Consider the following 21,615-nt stretch of genomic DNA (forward strand, 5'->3'; position numbering starts at 1 on the left):
TGCTGTTTATGAGTCAGACAATGATGTGAAATTTGATCCAAAAACACACACAACCACAGACATATCTTCCTCAAAATGTGCCACATAACCCCTCTAGATTCTTCCATGCAACAGTGTTTGTGTATATACACGACACCAAAACCTCAAAAGTGAAGTACGGAAAATTATTTGGTGACGAACCAAAAATTTCCCTAGCAGAGAAAGGTTAGCCCAGTAAGAAAATGAGGTAAAAACAGAGAGTTTTGGGATTTTCTTTACAAGGGTGGTTGACCCTCTCTGTTTACCCAATGATTTTTCAAAAAAAAAAAAAATCATAAACCAACAACCCTTGGATTCATGTTAATTTCCTGGAAATTATTGGATCATTGTACATGCAATACTACTATATTCCTCAACAACTACATCCATATTTCTGTTTCTTTGTGTTTGTGTTTGTTGGTTGTTTTTCTCCTTCTTGGTTCATGATAATGATAGAGGCAGTGATGATAATGATGTTCTATTCTGGGCTAACCGGGTCGGGCATGGAGACTATCCGACCCGTATCTTGGCTTGGCAGGTGATTTTGCAGCCATGGCGTGGTCGCCTCTCCTTCGTCCGATCTCTTTGCACATCTGAGCCTCTAATTACTGAATAACACAACTAGAACTATTTTGTTCTTTGAAACTTAATTACTTTTTGCTCCAAAGTTTCAGCTCAAGCTTCGGTTCTAAAGAATGAGCCTTCACTCTTCTTTGGTATGCTATTTTTTTTTATTATTTTCAAATTAACTTTTGGTTACGGATATTTCATCCGTTTTATAATAGGTGGTGTTTTTAATATATACACATTTTTTAAGAAATTTTTTAAATTGCTTATTCTTGAAAAATTAGAAGTGTTTTTGAAATTCTAAAGAATCATTTATTTTAAAATAAAATAAATAGTCTTTAACACTATATATTTAAAAACAAAGAGACTAATGTTTATCTTAATTGGTACTTCCACCAATTCAAAGTAATTGATACTTTAGGCTTGGACACGTGAATTAAGAGGGTTTCGAATAAAGTACCTTTAATATGATTTCTTTTTTTCTTTTTAGCTTGAAATAATTATCACCCGAATAAGAAATGTGTTAAGGACAAATTTTAAAAAAAAAAAAAAAATTGGTTTTGTGAAATGTTAATTTTGGTATTGTGAAATGTCAATTTTTTAAAGGTTAAAACATCAATTATTTTGAATTGAATGGAGTATTAATCAAAGAGTACAACTGATAACATGGTATAATTGTCAATTAGTGTAACAACTTTTTTATAGCGTTATCTCAGAAAATATGAAATTTTGTCTAAAATCTGTATCTTCTTTATATGATAACCGTTTTATTTTTGTCTTATTTCAAGTTATTTTTTCTCTATTATAAACTTTTTACTTTGTGAAAAAATAATAGTAAACTTGTTAGAGCCTATTTGGATGGGCTTAAAAAAAGTAGCTTATAATAAAAAATAAAAAAAAATATAGTAGCTTATAAGCCGGCCAGTCAAACAATCAAAAAAACTGAAAACAATTTATAAGTTGTTTTCAGCAACTTATAAGCTAAGCCAAATAGGCTTTTAGTCTTGTCTTCTTTTTCAAAAATTTAATCTACTTTAAATTTTGCACTTAAGAATTAGAAGATACTTTTTGCTTTTCTAAGAAGAAAAAGAAAGAGAAAGAGTCAATATTGTTTTTAGGAAAGTGTTATATCCCGTATTTTTTAACGTCAGATTATTTGCTAAGGTGGGGTCCACACATCGAGATTTTTTGAAACATCTGAAAAGTCATATGAATCACATATGTGAAGTTAAACACAACTCAAGAAGGACCCTTGGGCCAAATCAAAGTGGAAGTCCTCCAAACAAATATTCTGAAGAAAACGTTTTCGGGTGACCTGACTTTGAGGGGCAAAAACGGTATTATAAATTTGGAATTTGGAAAAATATCAAAAAATGGAAGTTGTAGATAATTGAATTAGCTTTTCAACCATAGGTCGTGGGTTCCCAGGTGACGTCGGTACAAGGAGATATGGACGTTTTAAGGTCGAAAGGTCAGTGGGCTAGGTCCAACTCGGGGCCAGCCGAGTTAGGCTCATGACAAAAAAAAGGGAGAAAAAGAGGCCCAATATGAGCCATCCGTCCATGGTCCATAAAAAGGATTCAAGCCCATGTGCGGGTCTAATTTGTAGTATTAAAAGATGACTAAGTCATCTTTAACTTGTAGAAAAATCAAGAAACTTGAAGAAGGAAAAGACCACCCCAACTTTCGGCCATGACCATGGAATTTTAGCCCCTTAAAATCTTGTTCCAAAAAATATTTTCTTGTGGTATTTCTACTAATTCAAGGGTCCTCTACAAAGTGGTGTAGTTATTTCGGAAAATAAATCGCTTGTTTCGTAGATTTGGCACTTTGGTTGAGTGAAGAAATTAGGAACAAAAGGTAAAAATTAATTCCTTTTTATGTGTTATGAAGGTTTTATTTATGTTGTGGTATGTAGAAAGGAGAAGAATTCATGAAAATATGGAAGTTGCATGATGAATATATATATATATATATATATATATATATAGCCGTGGGTGTGCATGTGTGTGTAGAAGGATAAACCAATTTTATTTGTTATGTTAATTGTGTTGTTGAAGCCTTGTGATGGAGATGGGAGAAAAATAGTTCAAGTTGGCATGAAAAATTGTTGAAAATGATTATAGGAAATTATGTGATTTTAATGTAGTTTTTATGTAATTATGGAAGTGAAGTTCTAAATGTGAATTATTATGTTAGTTGGTGGATTTGGAGGGATGTAAGTCCATATTAGCATGAAAGGTTGGTTGCTAAGTTGTTATGGGAAGTTTTGTGATTTTATGGTAGATTTATGTAATTATGAAAATGAAATTGTTAAGGTGCGAATTATGATTATTGTTAATGAAATTGGAGGATGGAAATGTGTTATGGATATTTATGTCGAAGATTAGAGGTTTCGGATGAATTATGGTCTTGGTGGAATTTTTGTATATTTTGTACATATTTTGTAGAATGATATAAAATGCTTCCTAATTGTATTGGAATGATCTTGATTAGTAAATGAATATGAAAACATTGATATTGGTTTGGAAGTGCGAAGTTAGATTGGAAGTTGTCGCACTAGGTAGAAAAGAATATTATTCATGCTAGAATGCGTTTTAATTCGATTGTTGATGTTGTTGGTATTGTTGTTGGTATGGTTGTTGACATTTGGAGCCGAGTTAAATCTCGGGGATGCTTTATGTATATGGGAGATGCTGCCCAAATTTCTATAGACAAGTATTGGTTAAGATTGAACTCTTAAAGCTTTATGATTAATATTTGGTAAATGTGACCAATTGTAGATTTTGGAGGGAACGGGAATTGAATTTAGACAAGCGTAAAAGGCGAACAAGGTATGTAAAGCTTTACCTTTTCTTCTCTTGGCATGTCTTAGATGTGATAGGCTTGGATACGAGCCTTGGGGACGACTCTACTCTCAGGAATCCGCGCCTAAATTTGCCCCTTTTTCATTCAGTAGAATTGAATTGAATATGTCATGAATAGTTGGAAAAATTGCCTAAACATCTAGAACTTGCACAATTAGGACCCGACTACCTTAAAACTACCACAAGTGACGTCATGAAATGTAACGTACGTAAATTGTGTGTGCCACCTCACTTGACCCGAGGCGGGCCCACTTTCCCCGATTTCTCCCCTATTGTGTATTGACTTATTTTCGAACGATTTTAAAGGAAACGTTTTAACTATTCTTCTAACTACTAAATAGAAATTGTTGTAAATATTCGATTGAGTCTTATAAACTGTTCTGGAACATGGAAACAATCCCAAAAATTATTTTTACGTAACCTATTGTGGCATTCGAAATACACACTAGAATTATCGTCCGATTTCATTATTATGATTTGTTATTCAAGATGTCCCATCGAGTCTTTGTAAATGTATTATGTTCTATATTGCATTTAGTTTCTCACTACTCCACTAGTGGATGCCTCAATGCTTCTTTCACTGAGCCCGGGTCAGGATATGTTATCACGCGTATTCCTCTACATTGTTCTTCATGCCCCGATGTGAGGGGGCAGGTAGGACATGTACATGGTTTTGGAGTTATACTGTGCCATGTACATACATTCGGATATTTGATGATATGACATGATATGGCCATCTGATACTTTGTGATATGTTGTGATATGACGGAGCTATTCCCTATTCTGGAGTTATGCTGTGTTGTGGCGCCAGTGACGGGGTAGTGACAATTTTCTATTCACCGAGTCCCCTAATGGGGCCGGATATGGCATCTGTTTTGCACACATTATTTATGTTTTGTAAATATGCATTTTGATATTCTGGACATTACACTCATTTCTGTATTTTATGTTCCGGTTATGATTCCGCTCACTGTACTCCATGCTTTACATACTCATTACCTATTCCGTACTGACCCCCTTTCTTCGGGGGCTGCGTTTCATGCCGCGCAGGTATAGACGACTGATTTGCTGATCCGCCCGCTTAGGATTTTACTCTGCTGTCTTGGGGTGCTCTTTTATCCGGAGCCTACGTTTTGGTACAGGGGGATGATGGGGCCTTGTCCCGTCTTATGATTCTGTTATTATTCGTAGAGGTCTGTAGACATACATGTGGGTTGTGTATATGTTTTGGGTTGATATGTTCTACGATAGCCTTATCGGCTTCCCCGCGTTACATCTATTTATCTGTGGAAATTAGTAACGCTAATTGCCCTCTATATCCGTACATTCTGTTTATATGCTAGCTTGGGTTATTGGGTACGTATGGGTGTCCAGCACGGACACTAGTCGCGGCCTACGGGGTTGGGTCATGACAGAAAGTCTTTCAAACCCATCAACTTTTATTCTTCATTCTTATTTTCAAACCTTGGAAATCTGTCGCGACTTAAATTACGTATCGTGCGGGCACTTATCATATTACTATTAGACTCAAATTACGTATCGTGCGGACACTTATCATATTACTATTCGATAGGCGAACCCTTTCCAACTCAACCTCTTGTAACGTTTTGTTTTCAAAACAAATGTAGCCAATAATAGTGAATAGAATAAACATTACAAGGGCATTCTTTAATTATATAAAAGTAGTTTTACTTTTTTAAGGATTTAGTCTAAATCGACACAAAAGTTTTAAAATTACAGAGAGATAACAAATAAATGACACAGCTTTCGCCTTGGGGATGAGATGTACAGAAGCTATAGGAAGACACCCGCCGCTGCACTAATGAAACATTCAAGCAAAAACTTGAAACACACCTACACTCAAAGATGTAGCAAGAGTAGTATCAGTATATCACACATATTGATAAGCATCATACGTCGATTAAGATTAGTTCACGCAACACGATATAAAATCAAACAGAATAAAGAGGTGAGTATAGTCGTAACACCCTTTTTAATTCCTACCCACACTTAAACAGTTCTGTCATAAACATACTCGTGTCCCATTACCATGTCAATGCAACACTAGAAAGTAAGGACCAACAGACAACAATAATTACATCTAAGAAAGATTTCTGGACCAATTAGACCCCGGCACTTATAAAGGATAGACCTCAACCTCTCTATCAACAGACACTCAATGGGACCGCCAATCTTTACCCATTTTCCCCTTTGCTTTAACATGCTAAGAATTTAGCGATTAGACTCATTCAAACACATAATCCACAATGGACACCAGACTCAACCACTTATCAAGTATCAAGTAAGAACAAGCAAGCGATGCGATCAATGATAGCAAATCAATATACTTCCCAACACTTAGCCACACTAACGGGGTCAAGTCAATTTATCTTCCTTTATTATCAACCGGCTATGAAGTTAATTGTAAACGCCTCATTTTTACAATCATGAGTAAATCGTTTGTAACTTACCAGAATGAACCATAACTATATGTCATCCAATCGGATCAGCTCTGCCTTCGCCACAAATATATGAACACACAAGTATAATGCAATCAATGTTAGTATCATATCCATACACATATGCTAAATTGTAATGTTTGGCCCATTAGCCATGACCTGCAGGGAATCCATGGTGTTCATGTACCACTCGCTCCGGAACTAACCTCGGATCACAAGTCCATAACTAGGTCACATCCTCACCCCCTGTCAAATGTGTTGTTTCATATTTATATTATCTTTCTCATCGCAATGTACTTCCATTCCACGATCAATAAAGAATGTGAACAATTAATAAATTAATATCAGGGAACACAAGTCACTACATCACAAGTCATATCAAGACTCACGAAATCAATTTAACCATATCAAGAATACAAGTCACTGTATCACTAGTCACACAAGACTTGAGAAATCACCCTCCTAACAATGGGATACTCTACGAAGATGCATATAGTAAGAACACATGTCATCATGCAACAGCCATACCCGGACTCGACTAGTTAATAACACGGATAAGGAATCACTCCGAATTAAACAAGAAGTAAGTACAGACAATTCCCGCATGCTCAGTACATCGAATAATGATAATATGAATACTTAATGGGGACACCCATAATTTAGGAATAGGTCTCCCCCACCCATGATACAGCAAGACCCCATTTTGGCCCAATTTGGTAATTGCACATACCCACCCTCTAACTGGATCAATAACAGACCATAATAACTATTTGCTTCCCCTTTTGGCATATCAACTACGCATCTTATTTCAGTTATTTACTTAGTGGCACAACGCCCACAGAATTCAGCATTCATCTTAACTTAAATAATGTACGTCTGAATTTCGTGTCCGAAGACCTAATCATGCTTTCTCCCGTCAATTCTATAACGTATATGTTGACACCTAATTTTGGCTCGACGTGCTTAAAATTAACGTTTTGGGGGGCCCTGATTCGTTAAAGAGCACGAAGTACATTTTTTACACATATTTACATTTTTTCAACAATTTATTGATGATTATCCTTATTTTAGGAATTTTCTCAATTTATTGTCATTTTTCAAGAATTATTATTTTGCACATGTACAGCGTAATACTACCATTTTTTGTGCAATTAATAATTGTTTCTTAATTTTATAGCAATACATTTTCATATCATAGACATTAATGTTTATATTTTATACTTGCATTATTATTTATACATGTATTAATTAACTATATTTTAGTACAGTCTGACAGTGCAGAGAAAATCGGAGTAATTAATTTTTAAATGCAGAGTAAAATCCGATCAAGTCAAGGTTTCATCATTTTTTTTTAAAAAAAAGGATTAAAGTAAGCATTGAGGAGACAAAAGGGTGCAATCTTCTATTCTTTGGACTAAACAAGGGGCCATTTTGCATTATAAGAAAAGGGAGGGGGCATTCATCTTCTACATATATTTACACACACACAACATCAGATTTTTATCCAAGAAAAACCTAAACATTTTCCCCCCCATTTCTCCCTAGCCGCCGCCGCCTCCACGAGCTCCGGCGATGCTCCGCCCACTCCTTTTTCCCTTTTCTTAGCCAGCGAGCAACCACACCTCCTTCTTCGTCTCCCAGTCACACCAAACAGCCACGAAACCAGCCATGCAACCACCAACGCCTCCCTTTCCCCTCTTTCCCATCACTGCTCCGACGAGCTACGACCAGCCACTAGCGAGCCCAAAACCAGTCAGCCCCCTTCATCTTCTTCGCTGCTCCAGCGAGGAGCTTTTAGTTCCGGTGAACTAGAGCAGCCAGCTCCGAGCTCCCCTCTATCGCTCTTTGCCTTCTCCGGTGAAATCACGCCGTCGGAGTTCAACACCATAGCTCCCATTTCCGTTTCCTTTCTCTCTCTTTTATTTTCCTTTTCTCTTCACAATGTTTTTTATTTTTTTTATTTTACAGGTAGTGAAAAACAAACCACTCATTCTTATAGCTTAAACTCCATTCTTTTTTTTTTTGTCTTCTTGTTTAAGCTCCAAACTTTGAGGTCAGCATTTTATTGTTGGTAGTTCAGTTTTAATTTGGAGTCTAATAATTTTGATTTTAATGCTCACTGCTTTCTTTTTCTCATTTCTAAAATGGGGTTTTGAATTTTGATTTTTTCTTGGTTTTTCCTGCTTTTTTTTTTTTTTGGTTGCTTTTGCTTTCACTTGTAAACAAAATATCTATAAGGTTGTGGATAGTTTTTGTTATACAAGAAAAGACAAGCAATTCTTACCTTTCACGGGACACTGGTAATTTGTATTGGCTTAGTAGTTAACATTCTTTATTCATTGATTGCTATATATTGGCGTGGTTCATTTTGCTTTCTCTTATTATTCTAAAAAAAAAAAAAAGATTGTTTTGTTTTCTTCAGTATTGAGCTCAGTATGAAGTCTCTTGTTCTTTAAAGGTACAAATTTTATTGAATTTTGAGCTTAGAGTTGAGTTTTTCTTGAAAGTTTCCATCCTTTTTTTAGTTCAAAGTAGTTTGCTATTTTGATTAAAATGAAGTCTTTAGAGTTCTTGAATATTTGGGGATTGGTTATTTGTTCTATGTTATGTGGGGGTTGTTGTGAGTAAGGAGTGTACTAATATTCCTACTCAATTATCATCACATACTCTAAGATATGAGTTATTATCTTCAAAAATGAATCTTGGAAAGAAGAAATGTTTTCACATTACCATTTGACTCCTACCGATGATTCGGCTTGGTCTAAACTGCATCCAAGAAAAAATGCTTAAGGAGGAAGAAAATTTGATTGGCCGATGAAGAAATTTCCGTCGATTTCCAAGGCCTTCCATGTACAAAGACGGGTTTTTATTTTAAGTTTATTCATTATTTCTTTAATTCATCCGATAGTTATTTATTTTCTTACTAACATTTTTATTAAGTCTCACGCAGGTATCCGGAGTTACTTTTTGAAGATGGCACTCAAAAGAAGTTCAAATAGCTTCTTAAATTCTTTGTTTATATTTTCTTTTACATTCTTAAATTATGCAAGCATAAAATAAAGTGAAACTTTACTTTTTAGGGTGTAGGTTGGTTGTATTTATTTATGATCTGCTTAGGTGATTTAAATTTTATGTGTTTTAGACAAATTAATTTTAGGCAGTTATTATTTTTGTAGCTAATTTTCTTATAGTTATCATGTTTCGCTAGAGTTTTAATTCAATAGCTTAGCACACTTAAGTGAATAAATAGGGTGATTTGCCTCAATATTTAGGCTTTAGAATGTACTCTCATAATTAATTGATTAGGCGTACATACTTAACTAGTTAAATTAGTTAACTCACTTCGAGTGCAAAATAATTTCATGTCCATTTTTTATACCTTTGTCACATACCCAAGTTTCTAAGTTGCACATAACTTTTTTTTTAAAAAAATAATTATTATATCACATATGTATAAAATACGTATTGCACGATTATTTATGTGAATAGTCATATTAGTTATTCTTTAGTCTAAATTCTACTAATTTTTGTAAATAATAATCAAGCCTTTTTACACATCCCTCGAATAGTTAAATTGGTCCAGCCGGGAACCACATTTGTGGATTCTGAAGGATGCCTAACACCTTTCCTTCGGAATAATTTGAACCCTTACCTAGCATCTCACTTATTTTCGTAGACCATGTTAAGCTGCATATATTAATAATTTATAGGTACCCTAGTATACCTTAAATGCTAGGTGGCGACTCTGTACATAATTAATTATTTCAGAGCTCTATAAGTTGTGCTTTGTTTAGCCTTTGGTAAAAATAGGGTGCAACAGAATTCAGTATTCATCTTAACTTAAATAATGTACGTCTGAATTTCGTGTCCGAAGACCTAATCATGCTTTCTCCCGTCAATTCTATAACGTATATACGATTTACTAATCAAAGTCTAACTCAAGTAAACCATAACCTACATCGTTGCTGAGCATCTTTACGAACGTTCATGGAGTATCTACCATCTCGTCTTGGAGCCGAAAACCGTGATAGAGAAATCTTTAAGGAAGATAATCCGAAGGATGTTTAGACAGCCACCTTTCCCTAGTCACCAAGTGTTTACTTCTGGGAATACCCTAGTGACGGCTTAGAAGAGTGATTTTGTGGATAAAAGTTGTAAAACCCCGAAATAAGATCATTAAATGAGGGTTCTGGTCCGCGCATACCGTTGCAGCGGACTGATCCTCCGTACAGCGGGCTCGCTATGGCGGTCGGTTACCTGCTGCAGCGAGAACATACTTCCTGGGCCCACAGCTTTTTAACTCCTACTAATTTCAACTGCGAGTAAATATTAGACTTAAAACTCCCTCGGGGACTACTCTTATGACGATACCCTGGATTTTCATATCATGGACTGCAGAAGGTCCAATAACGACCAAGCGGGTCGTTACAAAATCAAAGAAAAAGAAAGACAAATCAAAAATGCAGAATTTCCTCTGTCACACTCAATGTCACACTCAAAAACAAAGAATGTTCTGCAAAGTTTTCTTAGCATTGATATTAAGGAGTTTTTTTTTTATATCTAAATTCTGGATATAAGGTACATGCTTATGGAACTTACACTTGCTGCCTGTAGTATTATGTGATAAAAAGTAAAGTGAAAAAAAGTAGGGTTTATTTTACCACAACCCCCTCCCGTGATGAGTAATAAAAAATTAATATTGACGAAAACGCACACGATGATAATGTTGTACTGGTAAAAAAAACAACTTAGTATCAATCTATATTATTTTTGTAGCGGGTATATGAATTGTAACAATGTATCTGCTTCATCGTATATGTTTTTTCTTGTATTTGATGAACCTTTTACACCATTTTTTATAATCTTATGATTGAACTTATTTCTCTCTTTAATTTGAGTGTAAGTAAAAATAAATTGACCAACTCTTCTGGAGTTTGGTTGCATTAAAGTGTGAGCGTATCCATGTATGTCAGCATGAGCTTATCAAAGGAAAAAACAAGGGTTATATTAGTGTTTTTTCCAAAATTTTTGTAATTGTTAAAGTGATTTATCTATACGTTTTTTGAGAAAGAATTAGATTTAAGGTGCATCATTAGATTGTAATAACAATGTAACATATTATTGGACTTCTATTAATTTTTTTTTCTATTTCGAAAATGTTTAATGTCTTATTCTCGCCTCGAAATAAGACTAAGAAGCTCTATTGAGAATAAAGTCGTGAATTTCTCAGGAATGCACAACTTTTTGTAGTACATATGGCTCTCAATTGGACTGTGATTTCTTTGTTCGTACATGGTGTAAATATTGATGGTAACATCATACCTTTGGTTACGTTGATCATGTCGCATAGAATGATGAGTAGGAAATGCGCGACTAAGTCATATGCTTGGGTCAAAAGAAGGAAAAATTACGCAATGTAGCAAAAATTTAAACAGTATTTAAGATACATAGTTAAGGTTCAAAAATTACGAAATATAGCTAGATTTTAAATTTTGTAGCCAATACACGATACACGTGCACGATTGCTTTTTTTTTTTTTCTCAGCTTCAACAGCAACATCAACATCCACTCGGTTTTCTCTATTTCTGTTTATCTGTGTATGTTGGTCTAGTCTTTGTTCCATAATAATATAGAGATAGTGATGATAATGATGATTAATGATGGGCTAACCGGGTCGGGCATGGAGACTGTACGACCCGTATCTTGGCTTGGCAATTTTGCAGCCATGGCGTGGTCGCCTCTCCTTCGTCCGATGTCTTTGCACATTTGAGCCTCTAATTACTGAATAACACACAAACTAAAACTTTTTAACGTTTTGTTCTTTGAAACTTAAATTACTTTTTGCTCCAAAGTTCCAGTTCAAAAGAATGAGGCTTTTAGTCTTCTTTGGTATGCAATTTTTTTTTCTCCGATTAACTTCTGGCTACTGATACTCCATTGGTTTTATAGTAAGTGATGTTTTTAGCTGATGCAAATTTCTTAAGAAATTGTTTATTTTTAGAAAATTATGAGTGTTTTTACTAATTTATTTCTAATTAAATTTTACACATTTCGTTGATTACGTAAATAAGAGTAATTTTGAAAGAATAAAATCAATTCTTCTTGAAATCTTAAAGCACTATTTCTTTTGAAATAAAATAAACAATGTAAAACATCATTTATTTAGAAATAGAGAGACTAATATTTAATTATCTTAATTAATACTCCCTCCAATTCAAAATAATTGATACTCTAGGCTTGAACATGTGAATTAAGAGGATTTCAAATAAAATATTTTTAATTATGATTTTTTTTCTTTTTAGCTTCACATAATTGTCATTGGGATAAAAAATGTGTCAAGAATAAATTTAAAAAAAAATTGATTTTATGAAATGTCAAATTTTTTTTAATCATATATTAAAGGCCGAAATATCAATTATTTTGAACTGGATGAAGTATTAATGTAAGAGTACAAAAGATTACATGTTATGTTGTCAATTAGTGTAACAACTTTTTTATAGCATTAGCGTAGAAAACATGAAATTTTGTTTAAAATTTGTATTTTAGTAGGCGTTTGGCCATGAATTTTCAAATCATGATTTTAAATCAGCATTTGGATATGCATTTGAAATCATGATTTCAATTTTTTAAAATATAAAATTTAACCCATAAGTTTATATCTTGTAAAAAAAGACTCATAAGTTGGCAGCTATTTTTAACAATTATTCCCATCAATCATTTACCAATCTCGTTAACTTTTATCAAATTTTATATATGTCTACCAATCTTTTAATTTTGTTAAAAAAGAATCATAGTTTAATTTTATTTATTGAACTAAAATTTGATCAATTGATGTTATATTTTTAGAAAGGTCTTTTAGTATTAATTTTGAGCCGGTTGTTATGAATTAGCGTATTAATTTTGTTATGAACTATAACTTGCTCATTTTGTAAGATTATATAAGAATTGGGAATGTTTTGATAGTTTTTAAAGTTGGGATTTTTATGTCTATAAAAAAAATACTCCTTAAAATATTTAAATTGCATGTACAAACATGATTTGAAATCATGTTTTAAATCATGGTTTCAAACCATGTCCAAACGGGGCCTTAGATGATAACTGGTTTAGTTTTGTCTTATTTCAAGTTATTTTTTCTGCATTATAAACTTTTTACTTTGCGAAAAAAATAATACTTCTTCTGTTTCAATTTATATGAACCAATTTGACCGGGCACGGAGTTTAAGAAAGTAGAGAAGACTTTTAAACTTATGGTGTAAAATGAGTCACATATATTTTGTGTGGCTATAAATCAATGCATAAAGTAAGTTGTTTCTAAATATAGAAAGAGATCGTTCTTTTTGGCACAGACTAATAAGAAAATGGGTTCACATAAATTGAAACAGAGAGAGTAGTAAACTTGTTAGTCTCGTCTTCTTTTTGAAAAACTTAATCTACTTCAAAATTTTGCACTTGAGAATTAGAAAATACTTTTTGCTTTTTTTAAGAAGAAAAAGAAAGAGAAAGAGCCAATATCGGTTTTAGGAAAGCCCTTCAAAGCCATCAATTTTTATTCTTCATAATTATTTTCAAGCCTTGGAAATCTGTCGCGATTCAAATTACGTATCATGCGAACATCCACCATATTACTATTTGAAGGAAAATATTTTGTTGATAAACTTTATGAATATCTGAATGCTCTCTACAATCTCCACGATATAAAATAACTAGCAGCAATCCTATTTATAATAATATAAAATTTACTTTAACTCAAAACAGGAAAACCTATTCCTATACTAATTTGACTATAAATTCTAATTAGACATGAATTAAAATACCAATTTTGGTTTCCTACAATTTTGAATTATTATTTTCAACATTCTTCCGTAATTCAAAATTGTATATCTAATTCTTGATGCACTTGTCACCATCTTCAAATTGCTGAGGCATTTGTTTCCAATCTATCAATTATTGAAGCACTTTCTCTTCAACCGTCACTCACCATCTTCTAATTTGTTGAAGTACTTTCTCTTCAACCTTCATAATCATTGAAGCACTTTCTCTTCAGCATTCCAATTTTGTTGATGCACTTTCTTACCAACCTTCAATTGTTGAAGCACTTTCTCTTCAACCTTCACAATCGTTGAAGCACTTTCTCTCCAACATTCCAATTTTGTTGATGCACTTTCTCATCAACCTTCAATTGTTGAAGCACTTTCTCTTCAACCTTCACAATTGTTGGAGCACTTTCTCTTCAACATTCCAATTTTGTAGATGCACTTTCTCACCAACCTTCAATTGTTGAAGCACTTTCTCTTCAACTTTCACAATCATTGGAGCACTTTCTCTCTAACACTTCAATTTTTTTTAAACCCACTTCTCCGACTTCTAGAGAAGACAGTTTGTTCCTCTTGTGCATATTTTCTTGCACCTCTTTAAAATTGCAATAGTTTGTTAGTCTTTCTCGACATGATTTTTTTCATGCATATCATTAGCCCGATGTTTATCAATATCATCATCGTTGGCCAGACGGACAGCATATATGAGTCATAGCCGCCCGCCGGTATCGGAAGCTCTTTGATTTTCTACCAGGATCGTAGAAGCTCTGATACCAATTTGAAGAAAAATATTTTATTGATAAACTTTATGAATATCTGAATGCTTTCTACAATCTCCACGATATAAAATAACTACCAGCAACCCTATTTATAATAATATAAAACCTACTTTAACTCAAAACAGGAAAACCTATTCCTATATTAATTTGACTATAAATCATAATTAGACATGAATTAAAATACCAAATCCTAACCAATTTTGGTTTCCTACAATTTTTGAATTATTATTTCAACACTATTCGATAGGCGAATCCTTACCAACCCAGCCCCTTCGTAACGTTGTTTCGAAAACAAATGTACCCAACAATAGTGAATAGAATAAACGTTATAAGGGCATTCTTTAATTATATAAAAACAGTTTCACTTTTTCAATGATCTAGTTTAAATCGGTACAAGAGTTTTTAAATTACAAAGAGATAACAAATAAAAGAGACAGCTTCCGCTTTCAGGATGAGATGTACAAAAGCTGTAGGAAGACACCCGCCGCTATACTAATGAAACCTTCAAGCAAAAATCTGAAACACACCATACCCATCCGGCCTCTCTCGTATTTCATCAATCAAATGTCAGTAATATCATGAAAATATGAATGGATATGTGTACACTGTGCATAATATCAAGTCAATATTAGGTATATATGTCTTTTTTAGACGAGATGTAGAGTGATGAATGCAAATCAAGTCATTTGTGACAGCTCTATATCCCTTCCCCCCCCCCCCCCCCAAAAAAAAAAAACAATTTTCTTCTCCTATCTTCTTTATCTTCTCTCCTTTCTTCTTTCTTATGTTCCCTGCCCCTTTTTCCATTTATTGGGGCCTGCGAATCCAGTTTCGGTAGATTTGAGTTTACGGTGTGAACAGTGTTTTCGGGTGAACAGTGAACCGGCTTGAGCAGGTTCTGTCTAACTGGAGTTGGTACCTCCAGTTGCATCTCTTAATTATCTATTTTTTATCCTTGTAGCTAATTTACATTCTTGCATTACTTATATTGTTCTTGTCGTAGTATTTAGACTTTCATTTAGATTATTGCTAAATTGTGTTTTAGTATTGATTCTTGCCTATTTGAGTAGTTTATATTTTAGTCAAAGGAATAGAGGTTTGATATACGTTCGCACATAAACTTTTAATACTGAGCCACGATTAATTAATATGCATTTTTCCCTAATTAAATCATTTAATTATAATAATTAAGTCTATATGATTTGATGCAACCACTCAGAGCAGATAAGTATTAATCGAAGTAAATATATACATCAATTAATTATGATTAAGTGATTGTCGTATATATTCATACACATGACATACATTTATTAATTTAACGTAAATATCAAATATGCCTAAGCTTTTCTCCTCAAAAAGTACCACATAACCCCTCTAGATTCTTACGTGCAACAGTGTGTGTATATATACCAAGAAAAGATCTAAAGTGAAAGGTGGAAAATCATTTGGTGAAAGCCAAAGAATTTCCCCAGCAAAGAAAGGTTAGCCCAGTAAGAAAGAAAATGAGGCAAAAACAGAGAGTTATGGGATTTTCTTTACAAGGGTGGTTGCCCCTCTCTGTTTACCCAATGATTACTTTTTAACACATAATTAACAACCCTTGGATTCATGCTAATTTCCTAGAAATTACTGGATCATGGTACATGGAAAATATGCTTTTTTTTTTCTTCAGCTTCAACAGCAACATCAACATTCTCTCTGATTTTTCTATCTCTGTTTATCTGTGTATGTTGGTCTAGTCTTTGTTCCATAATAATATAGAGGCAGTGATGATGATGATTTATTCGGATTAATTCTGGGCTAACCGGGTCGGGCATGGAGACTATCCGACCCGTATCTTGGCTTGGCAGGTGATTTTGCAGCCATGGCGTGGTCGCCTCTCCTTCGTCCGATCACTTTGCACATCTGAGCCTCTAATTACTTAGAAATTACACAACTGAAACTTCTTCTTTTTTGAATTTCAGCTACTTCTTGCTCCAAAGTTTCAAAAAATTGAATTTTCTATGACTCGGGTTCAATTTTTTTATTTAATTGAATTCAAGTTCAATTATTAGATATTTTATTTTTTAGAAAAGTCTTTTGGTGGTGTATTAATTTTATTATGAATAAATTTATTCATTTGGTAAGATTATATAAGAGTTAGAGAAATTTTGATAGTTTCACTAACTTATGAGGATTTTAGGTTTATGAAAACAAATACAACTTAAGAATTAAGATATTCAAATAAAATTTTAATTTTAAATTAATTATGATTTCAAATCAATAATTTCATAGCATAATTGCTGCTACTGGTTAGATCCAGTTCTTGTTCCATTGACCATGTTATCTGGATATTTCACTTGTTACATAATGTAGCAAAAGTACCCTTTAACTTACCTTAGGTAGGTTAGCTTACAGATTCGTGTTGTGAATAACCATACGGCTAATGGTAAAACGAACTGTTTGTGTGTTAGAAGATTTGAGCCAACCTTTTCGATGAAGAGACCAAAGTCTTTTTGAGTTTAATTTTCATTTTAATGAGTTTTCCCGTTCCCTTATATGTTCAATTCACCTCAATTTAGAACCGTAGTGTTCGGGTTCATATTTTAATTAATTTCGAGATATCTATGGTCTCTTTAAGTCTTGCCATTACAAATCAGCACCAATTAATTTTATCCACCGAGATTTTGAGAGATAGAAATTCACCAATGTTTTTGCCTTCCACCAGTATTTCGTATCTTCTATGAACTGACCCGCCAATCAGAAAAAAAATACTCTGCTCCGTCTAAATTGATGTGATTAATTTAACGAAATTTTAAAGTTAAATTGAATTAAATTAATTTAATATTTTAATATTAAAATTTATATATTTAAAAAGTATTATAAGTTATAATTTTTTTCATATTAATTTAGTGAAAAATATAATTTAAAATATTAATTAAAATTCATGTCATTTTTAAATTTCGAGAAACCAAGAGTGTCACATAAATCACAAGAAAGTGTAAAAATGGAAATAAAAAAATTAATATGTGGCAATAATTTAATTTTATTATTGGTAAATGAATTTTTTTGTTGCTAAATAATTTAATTTTATTGTCATAATATTGATTATTATTGTAAAAAATATATTTTAACAATAAAAAAAAATTATTGCACGTTATTACAATAACAATCGTTAAAAAATTTATGTAATAATTTTATTTTAATTTATCAAATATTTTTTATAATAATAATTAATTTATAACAATAAAAAAAAATGTTATCAAATATCTTTTTCCTCGTAGGGAACTAACACAACAAATTATAGCGGTAGTGAAATGTTACCTCCTAAATTACCATTTACCTCAAAGAATTACAACAATATTAACGGGGGACAAGTTCCCATGTCCCACATGCTGTTTATGAGTCAGACAATGATGTGAAATTTGATCCAAAAACACACACCAACCAAAGACATATCTTCCTCAAAATGTGCCACATAACCCCTCTAGATTTTCCATGCAACAGTGTTTGTGTATATACACAACACCAAAACCTCAAAAGTGAAGTATGGAAAATTATTTGGTGACGAACCAAAAATTTCCCTAGCAGAGAAAGGTTAGCCAGTAAGAAAATGAGGTAAAAACAGAGAGTTTTGGGATTTTCTTTACAAGGGTGGTTGACCCTCTCTGTTTACCCAATGATTTTTCAAAAAAAAAAAAAATCATAAACCAACAACCCTTGGATTCATGTTAATTTCCTGGAAATTATTGGATCATTGTACATCCATATTTCTGTTTCTTTGTGTTTGTTGGTTGTTTTTCTCCTTCTTGATTCATGATAATGATAGAGGCAGTGATGATAATGATGTTCTATTCTGGGCTAACCGGGTCGGGCATGGAGACTATCCGACCCGTATCTTGGCTTGGCACATCACTTTCGCAGCCATGGCGTGGTCGCCTCTCCTTCGTCCGATCTCTTTGCACATCTGAGCCTCTAATTACTGAATAACACACAAACTAAAACTTATTGTTCTTTCAAAATTTTAATTACTTTTTGCTCCAACAAAGTTTCAGCTTAAGCTTCAGTGTCTTCACTCTACTTTGGTATGCTACTTTTTTTTTTTTTTTTCATGTTACTCAATAGTTTATCTTAATTTAAGCTCCCCTTATCTCGATTTATGTAATACACTATTCTTTTTAATCTGTCTCAAAATTAAATAATAAAGTTCTACTCCCTTGTTTCAATTTAGGTGGTACCGCTTGACTAGGCATGATATTTTAAAAAGAAATGAAAGATTTTGTAGTTTGTGAGCAAAATTATCTCATAAAGTTAAATTATTTTTATAAAAAATGGTATTATTTTTTAAACGGAAAAAAAAATGTGTGTCACGGGGCAGAGGGAGTATGTTTAAAGTAATTTAATTTAAAATTTATTTTTTATTTTAAAAAAAATGAGTTACAGTTACATAAATATCTATCGTTTATTTTAGACCATAAATTTTTAAAAAAAATCTTTTTTTTTCTTCTTAAATAGTCAAACTATATACAACATAAATTGAGACGCGGGGAGTAAGCTAAAAGTACAGTAAATAACCTGCTATAATTGTCCATTAGTGTAACAAGATCTTACAACATTGGTGTTGAAAACATGAAATTTTGTTTAAATTTTTTTTCACATCTATTTTGTTTATTATTTGTTAATTTATAACTATATCTTGTAATAGAAGAAAGAGAAAGAGTTAAATATTGTTTTAAGAAAGTATTTCAAAGCTATGCTTGTTTTTCAGCCTTCATTTTTGTATTCTTGATTTATATTTTTCCAACAGTTTGGCCCCGTTTGTCCATAGATATAAAAAAAAAAAATCGCTTGTTTTTGAAATTTTGGAGTTGTGTTTGGTCATAATTTTTAAAATTATAGTTTTTAGTGAAATGTAGTGGTAAAAAAGTGAAAAAAATGAAATTTTTTAAAAAATAAATTTTTGAAGTTTTTGGTATTCCGAATATAACTTCAATAGTTGTATTCGGAATTCTCATGGTGATTCCGAAAAAAATTGAAAAAAAAAATCGAAATAAAGTGAATAATTCTTATGGCCAAAAGGGGCTTAGTGTATGTAAAAGTCTAAAATCAAGTACTAATAAAAATATTTTCTAAACTCTTAGAGTGTAAATATCTACAAACTTAAAATCATACGGGCAAATGATAAATACATAAGAAAACAAATAGATGGAGTCATAATGAAATTCTTCATATAAGATGAAAATGGAATTATGAGGGCGATATTAAGCCTTTTAATTTGCAAAAATTCTGCTTGAGAATTTTCCGTGCTAATATTCATTTTTGGGTATAGAAATCAAAGAAAAAGAAAGATAAATGAAAAGTACAGATACTTGTGCTTGATATTTTATTCAATTTGAGAACTCTGAGAAGAAGGCAATTGTAATGAATTATATAACCCAATGTATCAAATGCATTGAACAGATGAATAAAAGAACTGAGCTAAAGCGGTTGGGTGCTTTATGTGTACTTTTAAGAAGTATGTATTTTAAGTACTTGATAACAAATCAATATTAGTGTGTCTTATATGTAAAATATATTTTAAATACCTAGTAAAATATTAATTATATAACTACACTAGTATAACCAAACATGTTATTGTATATTCTTTTTTTTTTTCTGTCTCAATCTCCCAGGGGAAGACCAAAAATTCCCTTCCCAAATACACTCAACTTTTTAGCATTTTTTTTTAACTGTTGGATGGAGAACAAAATTATAACCCAGCATTAGCAAGGTAATTTGTATTCTTGATTCATATTTTTCCAACAATTAGTGTATACTAAAAATATAAAATCAAGTACTCTAATAAAAATATTTTCTGAACTCTTGAGTGTCAATACCTACAAACTTAAAATCATAGGGGCAAATGATATATACATAAGAAAACAAATAGACGGTGTCATAATGAAATTCTTCATATAAGATGAAAATGGAATTATGAGGGCGATATTAAACTTTTTAATTTGCAAAAATTTCTGCTTCAGAGTTTTCCGTGCTAATATTCATTTTTTGGTATGGAAATCAAGAAAAAGAAAGATGAATGAAAAGTACAGATACTTATGGTCGATATTTTATTCAATTTGAGAACTCTGAAAAGAAGGCAGTTGTAATAAATTATAAAATCCAATAATCAAATGTCGATATTTTATTCAATTTGAGAACTCTGAAAAGAAGGCAATTGTAATAAATTATAAAATCCAATAATCAAATGCATTGAACCGATGAATAAAAGAACTGAGTTAACCTTAAAAACCAGTTGGGTGCTTTATGTGTATTTTTAAGAAGTATGTATTTTAAATACTTAATTACAAATCAATATTAATATGTCTTATATATACATTATATTTTAAATACCTAGTAAAAAGATTAATTATAAAAGTACACTTGTCCAATCAAAAATGCTATTGTATATCTTTCTTTTTTTTCTTTTCTCTCTCAATGTTCAAGGGGAAGACCAAAAATTCCCTTCCAAATTATAACCCAGCATTAGCAAGGTAATTTGTCCAGTGAAAGAGATAAGAAAGAGGACGGCCCATTATGATTAAGTCCAGGCACAACTGGGCTTCGTTCAGGCCCATGCCATAGCAAGCTATTTCTCCCACATCGAATGAGAAAGGTTCTTAGATGAGTTTATGTGGCAGAACATTAACACCTATACCTGTCCCTTCGGGGACATCTGATAAAATTGGAATGATACAGAGAAGATTAGCATGGTTCCTTTGCAAGGATGACACACACAAATTGAGAAATGGTTTAAATTTTTTTCCTAATCATTTTCTTGGGTTTTGCTTTTTTACTCGTCCTGTTCTACAATATTTCGGTTCTATATCATATATGTGATTTATTTAAGCAATCTCTTTGAGTTTTGCAATAAGTATATATTAAGATTTGCTTTCTGCGCCTACTAATATGATGATAATTCAAAGAATTTTCTCTTTCAAGTATCGTTACGGGTAGAAGAGTTAGCACAGGTACAGACAACCCGATCTAGCCAGTGAGCTTAGCATGTCCGCTTTCGATTCAATATCTCTCTTAACACCCAAAAGACAATTTTTTTTCCCAATCATTTTCTTGGGTTTTGCTTTTTTACTCGTCC

General features: G+C 32.5%; 1 non-coding gene across 1 annotated transcript; it reads left to right on the forward strand.

Moving 5' to 3' along the window:
- Window positions 1-21,179: 21,179 nt before the first annotated feature.
- On the forward strand, window positions 21,180-21,282 carry LOC132604686 (U6 spliceosomal RNA). Its single transcript, XR_009568800.1, has one exon. It is a non-coding gene; the product is annotated as a U6 spliceosomal RNA (small nuclear RNA).
- Window positions 21,283-21,615: the final 333 nt, after the last annotated feature.

Source organism: Lycium barbarum, chromosome 7 (assembly GCF_019175385.1).
Source record: "Lycium barbarum isolate Lr01 chromosome 7, ASM1917538v2, whole genome shotgun sequence".
NCBI lineage: Eukaryota > Viridiplantae > Streptophyta > Magnoliopsida > Solanales > Solanaceae > Lycium > Lycium barbarum.